This window comes from Thamnophis sirtalis, unplaced genomic scaffold, assembly GCF_051295495.1.
Source record: "Thamnophis sirtalis isolate CommonGarterSnake01/CBP01778 unplaced genomic scaffold, rThaSir2_p1.2 scaffold_12, whole genome shotgun sequence".
Taxonomy (NCBI): Eukaryota; Metazoa; Chordata; class Lepidosauria; order Squamata; family Natricidae; genus Thamnophis; species Thamnophis sirtalis.
Genome location: NW_028261392.1, coordinates 48,771,453 through 48,780,631, shown reverse-complemented (window position 1 = coordinate 48,780,631; position 9,179 = coordinate 48,771,453). Strand labels below are relative to the sequence as shown.

The window sequence follows — 9,179 nt, the reverse complement described above, 5'->3', positions numbered from 1 at the left end:
GACATGACAATATAACATAACCTGACATGACGTAACAATATTACATGACATGACAATATAACATAACAATATAATATAACATAACATAACATTATAACATGGCATGCCATGACATAACACATGACATGACATGACAATATGTTTTGTTTTTGCCTCACCAGCCATAAACCTCACCGCACGTCACTGGTTACTATTCATATACTAATAAAATTATCATGTTTGTTTGACACTTTGTAACATTCACTTGGATGACACATTGCATCATAGGGCAAAACTTTGTCAAGAAAGGTACCTCAAATGAGTTAACTTGTAGAATGACGGGTCCATTACTCCTGAGGGAATGAAATTTGCGGTGTTTTTTTCCTTTTGCTTCTTCAGCACCACCAGCACACTACTGCAGTCAGCCACAGTGATGTAATTCTCATTTTCAATTGACAGATTCCCATAAATTGATGGGGAACCCAGAAGGTCCTGATATGAATGCCAATGTACCAATGCTCTTTGCCGTCTTCTCCCTAGCAGTTCCTTGCTTGTGGGAAGTTTGCAGGGAGAACATGAATGAAGAAATGGTTCACTCCTTCTGTGCTCACACTCCATTTATTCTTGCCCACGGGGCAATAGCCACACCTGCATGCTGGGAAGAGGAGGAATGAGAAAAGGGAGGAAGGAACATGGAGGGAAGGAAGCAATAAACAGGGAGAAATGAGAAAGGGAGGAAAGAAGTTAGGAAGGACGGGGAGGAAGAAAGGAAGGAAAGAAGAGGAAAGAAGGAAGAAATGGAGAGAAAAGTAAGAGAATGGAAGCCACTGTCTTGCTTATTGGGAAGGGAAAGCAGGGGAGAGAGGAGGGCAGGAAGGAGGGAGAAAAGAATGAAGAAAGGAACAAAGGAGGGAAAGTGAGTAAGAATGAAGATGGATGGATGGAAAGAGATGGAGGGGAGGGAGGGAGGAATGGAGAAAAGGAAGCAAGGAACAGAGGAGGGAGGAATGGAAGGAAGAGGGAAGGCAGGAATGAGACAGAAAGAAGGAACAGGAAAAGGGAAGAGAAAGGGAGGGAAGAGAAAGGGGAGAGGAGGTGGGAAGGAAGGAAGGTCCTAATGCTCATTGCCAGCTTCCCACAAGGAAACAATGTAAAAGTCATCAGGAGTCACTCTCATTCCAAATGGTTCTTTTTGACTGCTTGTGGTCTGTTTCTCTGTTTGGTTAAGGAAATATCTCTGAAATGATGAGCCAATGGATCATGGGTTATCTTGTTACTTTATACATTTGAAAATGTTTATCAGGATTGCGAATCCCCCAGATTAATAATTCCTTTGATGAAGAAGATAGGCAAGCAAAAAATAAAAAAATAAAATTTGGTTGGAATTTCTTGGTTTTTATCCACCCTTCATCTTGTCCGAGAGAACCCTTTCCAATGTCAATGAAATATATTTCAATATCTAATACCATCTACTTTTTAGCACACATTTTAATACACAATTTTACTATGTAATTTTTTAACATAAAACATTAAAATGCAAACTAAAAGGAAAAAGCGAAGAACAACAAAAGTGACAAAATTATATACATATAACTATAACAATAATGTTCTTGAACTTCTCTTAACATAGATAATAATATAAAGACCTCTTTAAACAAATAACACCAATATTATAAAATATCTTAAAGTACTGTCAACATACTAAAATCCCCAATATATGTAAAATGTTTTTCTCTTAATTTCATCTAAAACATAGGAACATAGGAAATTAACAAGTGTAAATATTTTAAAAACAATATTTCTCCAGTCAAACCTAATACAACCTCCAAATCCCAAAGTCAAAGTAAAGATTCTTCTCTTTATCTTGTAAGAAATATAACAATAGTCTCCAGGCCACATGAAATTTAGACAAATTATCCTTGGTGTCAATTTTGCTATCTCAGCTCTTCACAATCCATTCTAACATGGTGGGTATATGTTCTCTTTTCCATCTGGGCAAATAACAACCTTGCTGCCATTATCATATATACAAATGAAGTCTCATATCTTTTTACCATTTATCTGCCTCCCTGAAAGAAAAACTTCAGTTTTCAATATTACGTTCATTTTCAAAAATTTCTGAACCTGTTTTCAAAATTTCTTAGCCTTACATGTCCACCAAAGGTGGAAAAAAGTACTGTTACATAATATTGTAATCAATATTTTAGCCCATTTGACAATACAAACTTTCACAAATTCATCTTCAAATTAAACTTCAATATTTTATATACTTTTGCAATAAGTTGGTCATTATTACATAATTGTTCTTCAAACTCCATTTTTAGTCTGCAATTTTTAAAATATCTTTCTTACAATTGCAAATATGTAAACTAATGACAATTATGTTCCCTTATCATTTTGTTTTCGAGTTTTAAATCTAAGATCCACAACACAAACCAACAAATCAGCATATATCATTCATAGTTGTTTAACAATCCTTTCCTTTAAAAAAAAAAGGCTTCTTGAGAGACACCTATAAAGGCAATTTATGAAATAATCTTACTTTATGTCTGTTCCAAACTCAATATGGCATCTTACAAAATGATTCTTAAATGCTACATTCAATTTTTAATTTCTCAAGCCATAAGCAACTGTTCCACGCAAATCTCAACTCAAGACCTTCCAGCTCCAGTAGCCTTTTATTTTTTTTAAGTTACCCAATCTTTTATCCAAACCAAACATCATGCCTCAAAATATAATTTCAGCTCACGCAAAGCCAACTCTCCTCTCTCTTTAGTATCCTAAATCAACTTATGTTTAATTTTTTATTTTTGCTTCCCACACAGTTAGAAATATCCTTTTGCCATTGTTTAAAAGATACGTCTGTTGTCATGATTGGTATTGATTGAAATAAGAAACATTCTCGGTAAAACATGTGCCTCATTTTACAATATTTTTGCCACAGTTGTTAAGTGAACCACTACAGTTTTAAGTGAATCTTGCAGATTCTTGGCTTCCCAGATTTGCTTAATGTCAGAATCTGACTGGGAAGGTTATAAATGGTGATCACATGACAGTGCAACTGTCAGAAACATACTACTGTATTTGCCAAGCATCCAAATTTTGATCATATGATCATGGGGATACTGCAAGGGTTATAAGTGTGAAAATTGATGTCGCTTTTTTCAGTGACTTTGTAAATTTGAAAAGTCACTAAACAAATGTTTGTAAGTCAAGGACTTTAGTGTTCACCACATCAGTTTGAAATTAGAATCCCTTTCTTAACTCCAGACCTCTTAGTTCTTATTTTTCTGTGTCTTTTTATTTTTAATCTTATTGCAGGTGTTGCAATACTGTTTATTCTGAAAGTTCTCTGATATTGTTTGTTGAACCTCTTCCTGGGAACTTTGTCTTTCTTGGCTTTGGTTTCTCTTCCTGGCAATTTCCAATTTATTCTGACACCCAGTTTGCTTTCTCCTGTTTCTTGATCTTTGACAATCTCTTTTCGCATGCTTAACAGCTTATTTATTTCAGACAGGTTAGAAACGTGATTCGCACATTGTTTCATTTTTGCACCGTTCATTTTTCTAACTTACAAAACATAATAGTACTTATACCCAATATTATCTGTCAATTCAAGATCAATTCTATTTAGAGAAAGTCTATATTTATATCGTTTCGGGATAACTACAGTGGGGTATCGGCAGCAGCCACTTAAAGCATATTACAGCGGTACAAGCAGCATGTGCACGACGAGTGGTGTAGCGTGGGCGAGGACAGCCCCAACTTGCTCTCGCGAGCCACTAGCACAGCGGCAACTGTTGCAGTAACGACTAAATTGTCACCCGTCCCCTCCGCCCCCTTGTCAGGGGGCCGTGAGGACAAGACACGAAGGCGCAGGAAGCCCCCAGGGCCACTGCCGGGCATGCGCGACGCCCCAGGAACATGGCGGAGGCGGCAGCAAGAGCGTGAATCTTGGTGGTGGTGGCGGCGGCACCGCGAGCCGAGCCCCCTGCGTGCTACGAGACCGGGGCTCCCTCGTGTTCGGTGAGTGCTCCGGTTCTAGAGTTCCGAGTGTTTTTGCCTTCAGAGGGAGAAAAACAGGCGGAGTTGGAGCCGCCTCTCCCCTTCGCCGTCGCTTTCTCCTCTCTCTGTTGCGGGATCTCTGGGTCCCGCATTCTAAAACGCGAGCTGAGAAGGGAAAGCATTGGTGTCAGATCAGGATTCATCCGCCACCTCCCGCTGAATATTTGGTGTTTGCAGGATACTCGTCCTCCACCTCCCCCAACCAGTCTTCTAGGCGACTGTCTCTTCTTCAGGTTTTCCCGAGCTGCCTCTTTCTTCTCGGCCTCTTGCACCCTCCCTTTGGGTCTTGGGGCACTCTGGGGCTTCCTTCCCCAGCCCTTGGTTGTTTACTTTAACGGGTCGGAGGGGATTTATAACTCCGCTCTCCCTTCCTCACCTAAATCTTTAGTTCTACCTTTCTGATGATCAAAAGGTGAAGAGAAAAAACATTGCAATCCCCTTTGCGGAGGGGAGCTCACCCCTGCATTTAGCCAGGGGGCATGGCAGTCTCATTCCCTCCCGCTTTCGCGGTCTCTCTGGAAAGCCCTGCTACGGGTAGGTGGAAGCCGGCCGCAGAGCCGGTTCTGGACGGGCAATTCTGCGCTTTGAATGCTGCGCGGTTTTATTTGAAAGGGGAGGGGAGAGGAGCGACTGACGCCTCCTGACCAGAGCTGAGCCAGCACAGCTGTCACATTTAACCCTAGCTAAATTTAGTAACGATGCTGGCTTTTCTGTTGGGCATACTGCTTAACAAGCATTTCACTATAAAATAGGGCGGGAATAACCGTGAGCACTGAAGAAGAGGAGAGGGCAAAGGCGAGTCCCCCTCCCCAATCTTTTCGGGCTAAATGCTCAAGGACTCAAGCTATTCGCGGCAGTTCTGCACTATTTTGACACACACCCCCGGCGCGCATTTTAAATTGGCGCTTATTTTTTGGGGTTGTTTGGATGTGCTTTGACATTAGCGTAGACGTGGACACACTTCTTCGAGGTGTAGCTTTCTTCTGGCTGAGACTCTCCTCCCTTTCCTCTTCTTTGGCCTAAAGTACAGTACTGTGTGAGAGTGAAGCCTAAAACTTACTTGTTGGCGGACCGGCTGTTGCTGCGGCAGCTACTTCATCTTGCTTGGTCGGCACCCAAAGAATAGATGCGCTTGTAGGAACAAGAAGTTTCAGGAAATTTATTACTTTGGGTTTGTGTGTATTGTTGGTCATAATAGACTTCTGATACCATTCATTTCTTCCAAGAAACAGTTTTCAACCTGTGTCTATTTTCTTTATGAATTTTGACCAAGGGTGTAATCTAGTGTCCTGAAAGCATACTCAATACAATTTAGGATAGCTTACAAAACATTACACTCTATAGTTTTAATACTGAAGATACCTATCGAAAAGCAAACTCCATTGAGCACAGGGAGAAATATTTGTAAGTAATAATACATAGAACTGCTTTTTGTGTCTGCAAATTACAGTAGCTAGTCTCCACTAAAATGTTTTTATTTTCCTTGCACAAAATCTTGAGCATGTTTCTGAATATGTAAGATTGTACAGATAATCACTTTAAATAAAAATCTAATATTCTAGTCTAAATCTAATAAAAAACAAAGGTTTTTTAATGTAAAGGTTCTATAAGGTTAATACAACATGTTTCAGCAAAATTAATGTAAATGAAAATCCATGTTATTTTGCCAGTAGATACACAATGGTTGAGTTAGATCAGTTGATCCTTATAATTTTTCTTGAGCTGCTAAAAAGAGTATAGGGAATGCTTAAAAACATTTGTAATCAAAGTACTGATACAGTTTTTCTAAATCTTAGTCCTATAAGAACATGGTCTTTCCAGGTTTAGATACCTTTTGAGTCTTATACCCATTAAAATATACATTAAAATGGTATTAATGTAAAAGCAATATGTTTGGGATAAAGGCATACAAATAGGTTTTTAAAAGTTTTTTTAAAGAATAGGAAATAATATGGCTATGGAACTTAACTAATTCACTGTTGATATTTAAATTTTCCGTCCAGCTCTATAATGGTTGAATTACATACTAGTAATTCTGCTATTGCAGCAATTTCTATGTTAAAGCATATTTCCCTTTATTCTTATCCATGCAGTTTGCTGCTATAATATCCCAGTAGTAATGTGTTTAGAAGAAAGCAAATCAATGCAAAGTAATGAACTCTTTGATCTATAGTTTAGCTGTGAAAAATGAGTAGAAATCACACAAGATGAGAAGATACCTGATTTTTGTAGACCTGCAAGTATGACTTGCCCAAGTTCATTCAGTTTTCTTATATGTTTGCATACAGTATACATGGCTGATTGAGGGGAAGATACCTTATATGGTGTTAATAACTGTATTTCCCCCTTTACTTGCTTATCCATTTGCAGGTGGTACAAAAGAGAAACTTCAGACAAAGTTTGAAAGTATATTTTAAATCTTTGTACTTAACATAGTGATCAAACTATGATGGAACAAAGCATGTCTATGTCATTGGGATAATGACTTATTGTTAAAATGTCTGCAATTTGAGTGCAAGAATTTTAAATATTTAGGGGTGAGTTAAGGCTAAATTTATTCCATTCTTGTAAGAGGTTTTAGTGTTACTCATCTGTTTAGGTACATCAACTGCAGTATCTGCTTGTAATAAAGTAAACCTGACTTTATTTTAGGTTTGTGAAAAACTTTTTAAAGAATAAACCAAGAGGAGGTGTATTACAAGATGAAACAATGTCCTAAAGATTTAGGATATACAAATTATAATTGGGCCTGCAATAATTGGTACGTTATTTTTTTTGTCTATTGTAGCTTGTCTTCAAAAATTGTTTCATTTTAACACATCTAGGAATGTTTAGTTTAGTAGTTATATTTTTCTCCAATAAAAATATTTTATACCCAGTTTATAAATATTTCTTTGCTTATATAAAATAAATATAAGAACAAATTAGTTTCAAAGAACTGCAGCTTTAATTCTAACTAAATTTATATGATTGGATTGATGGTGCTCTTTATATAGAAAATTGTTGTTTAAAAAGTTTTAAATGTATTTATATGAAACACTGTTATGAAAATGGTTAAATGAAAGATCTAGAGCTGTTTGAAAGCAACAGATGTAAATGTATATTGGGTTTGTCCTTCAGAAAAATAATCCTAGTCTCAGAGCAATATAAAAACTCCTGTGTCACTTCTAGTTTAAATAGAATGACAATTCAAACTATTACACAATTCAAGCTACTACGTAGCATGTGGGAAATAGTGACAACTGTGCTTTAGATCTAGAATTCTGGATGAATTTGTGGGCTGAATTTTATAGGCTATGAAATGTTTATTGCCAAACCTTGCCTTTGGATGGGGTTTCTCTGTTAGTTGACAATCTTGTCTCTGTCTAGATGCTCACTTGTCTGAAATGCTGGAATTCTTTTTATGTTTTTCCAGCAAGCACTTCAGTGGCTTAGAGAGATATAATCACTATTGAACTGGAATCTTTATTACAGGAGCAAGTGTAATCTGCTGCTGGCTAGAAAAGCAACAATAGAAAGATAAATAGTGGTTTAAAGTTGACTGCTCATAAAGAGGATGACTTGGATCACCTTTCAGTTGTAAGATAGCTTTGAAATCTGTTTGAGTTCAACAGCTTTTTGTAGCAGCTCCTATTTCCTTTTATTGAAATGGGTTTTCATTGGTTGAATTAATTTCTTAGAAATGTATGCTTTATTTATTACAAATATTCTCATATTAGCATTTTTGCACGTGAACTTTTGAAATTAAAAATACATACATACATTAATGTTTGCTCCTGTATTTGCTCAGACATAATCGTCCTGGGGAATTTCATTTTTTGAGGGAAAAATAATGATTTTTATTACAATCTGTATACAATGCACTTCAATTTTAAAGATTGTCAAAATGACATTTAAAATTTAGATTTTTTTCCCCTAAAACCCATAAGTGTGAAAGTTGAAAGTTAGTGCCATCATGAAGAGTAAATATTCTTTTTTTTTTACTATGCCAGTATGCATAATAACCAAATTAAACATTTCAAGTTTCATATTTTAACTATTCTAGCTGATTCTCAAATATTTTATGAGGATTGATTTGGTCAGATTTTAGTTTTCTAAATGTACTATGCAATTTTATAAGACTGGGAACAAGGATTTGTTACTATATTCATGTATATGAAATTCTTGAAAAGTTTTAAATCAATAGATAACTTATACCACAATTAAATGCTATAGAAAATTTGTATTTGTATCTGAATTTTTGAACTCTGTAAAACTTGTCAATTGTGAATGAATGAATGTTCCTTAGTGTTTCAGCAAGTTAGGTCAGTTTAGGATATATCCCTATTAACCTTGCGATATGTTATATATAATTTAGCAGCAATAATCTCTAAGTAACATATACAGAATTACTAAACATTATTAGTTCAAGATATAAAGACCACAAAAGATGTTGTGGATTATTGCATTCGTATTTCTATTTCAGCAAATTTCATACAGACAAATGGCAAGTGGTGTTTAATTTTGTTCCTTAGTCATTATCACTTTTTGACCTAATTGATTATTGATAAAAGGTATAAATATGTACCTTCAAGCATTTATCAAGATTGCACTTTTCAGGAAGGTTGGAGCAATAAATGGCATTATTTAAATGGAACACCAGAAATAAAAGATATCTAACTGATTTAAGACGAATTATGTCTAGTCAGTTACTTATACAGAAAATAAAATGATAGATTTACAGTTTTATTGCTGCAACTGTTTTATAATTAAATCAAACAACAATATTGTATATGTGTCTAAAGTAAAAAAAACAAAAGCAAATAATGTCAATTTCTATGTAAATGGTGCTAGCATTGAACTTATAATTACTATGATATCCTAATATAAATGCAATTCTACTTGTGTGTGTGTTTTTGTGTGCTTTTGTATGGTTAGAAATAATAGGATTCCTTCAAAAAATCAGTTGCAAATAGTGAATAGTGCAAATAAAGAACCTAAAATTGAAAAAAAATTGCATGAGTTTTTGTAGGGATGAATAGAAAGAGTTAAAATGTTTTTTATTCTTAATTCCATTCCTCATTAATTTACTGATTTTATACTGTTAGTGTCTGTGTCTCTCTCTCTCTCTCTCTGTGTGTGTGTGTGTGTGTGTG

General features: G+C 35.9%; 1 protein-coding gene across 3 annotated transcripts in view; it reads left to right on the top strand.

Moving 5' to 3' along the window:
* Positions 1-3,912: 3,912 nt before the first annotated feature.
* Positions 3,913-9,179, top strand: part of SCML2 (Scm polycomb group protein like 2) — a 65,481-nt gene continuing 60,214 nt past the window's right edge. Inside the window, exon 1 of one of the 3 annotated variants that reach the window (XM_087726343.1) lies at positions 3,913-4,005. The gene's annotated coding sequence lies outside the window, so the exon portion shown is untranslated. Of the gene's footprint in view, positions 4,006-6,445; positions 6,582-6,692; positions 6,806-9,179 lie in introns of those variants that run through there. The other 2 variants (XM_087726344.1, XM_087726342.1) reach the window with 2 other exon arrangements.